Here is a 1,254-nt window from a genome sequence, read left to right on the forward strand (position 1 = left end):
CTTATAACTGGCCATTACTCTGCATCCGGCACCAAGCCCTAGTCATTGGGCGTGGCCGGTCAGTGAGGATTTTACTCTCCTTGCTACCGATGGTTCGGCTCCTGCTCCTACTTTCAGTCCCAGAGTCAGTCCTCCCCTCATGAGTACACTCCTCCGCTGGAGATGCTTTTTCCCGCAGGAGTGACCCTGCAACTACTCCAGAATTGGAGAACGGTAGAGGATATAACTGGCTTATGGGATGAAAACGCCCTTTATCCCAGGTTGCACAAGTAAGGGGAGGGTGCAGCCGTTCGTTTTGTGCTCCAGGACGACCCATGGAGTCATAAACACCCGTGCCACTCCCCATGGGGCGTGCATCGTGCTTACAAGCAGATAGTCCACTCTTCTCCACTCCGCTCCGCTCAGCATCCCCACACATGGGGGAGGCAGAGAGGCCGCACAACCGTCCATTCCCAGAAGACGCCTCACGGTCCCCAACCACCTCAAGCATCTCTTGCTCTCCCCCATCCACCGCAAGCCGGGCACTGCAGCCAGGTAGTCCGGATGCATCAGGAGCCCCACAATCATCCTTCGCAGCCCCAAGCACAGCACGTGTCGCGGAGCGGGTCCAAGGTCCCCGTCTACTGGGGGATGCCATCGCTCCGCAGTGGGTTGTCCTTTGCCGACGACGTGCCGGCATCCGTGAAGCACTGAGGGGGGTGGATGAAGGGGGGGGTCTAGAGCTGCCTTGCCCGTACCGGCATAAGTCATCGACAAACCCACATCACCGGCTATGTCATCGTGGTTGCCGGGTGGGGCCTCTTGGTCACGGGAAAGTGCTCCATTTTGCAATCCATTGTTGTTAACCGGTTTGTCCCGACTCGGTGAATTAGGGGGTCGTGAGTTGCTCCCCGTTCGTACATACGCCCAGTTGTGCTGCCAGGTGTGTGCGAGTCGTAACTGGGTGTCAGTTTCCTCAAAGCATGGTAGAGCAAGGTCAAAGAGGTCAATGGGTCTGCCCATGGGTGACTGCACCCCAGGATTACCACCATGAGGACCCTCAACAGGATGCATCGCAGGGGATTGGTATGCTGAGGGAGTTCCACCCCCTTCCTTTTTCCAAACCAATCGGGGAGTATGCCCATCCTCAACTTCCTGCGCAGCAGCTCGTGGGGTGGTGTAGGATCCCCTTTTCCCAACCGGGTACCGATGTTGCTTCTCCCATGTTCTTAAAGCAAGGTGGGCCTGGCACAGCTCGATGTGCCTATTGATAGA

At 57.3% G+C, this 1,254-nt stretch overlaps 1 protein-coding gene across 1 annotated transcript in view; it reads left to right on the forward strand.

Annotated features, from left to right (window-relative positions):
- LOC107302579 (cytochrome P450 2J6-like) overlaps positions 1–1,254 on the forward strand; it is an 18,593-nt gene that overhangs the window by 15,064 nt on the left and 2,275 nt on the right. The window lies entirely within an intron of this gene.

Source organism: Protobothrops mucrosquamatus, unplaced genomic scaffold, assembly GCF_001527695.2.
Source record: "Protobothrops mucrosquamatus isolate PMUCROS unplaced genomic scaffold, P.Mucros_1.0 scaffold_276, whole genome shotgun sequence".
Taxonomy (NCBI): Eukaryota; Metazoa; Chordata; class Lepidosauria; order Squamata; family Viperidae; genus Protobothrops; species Protobothrops mucrosquamatus.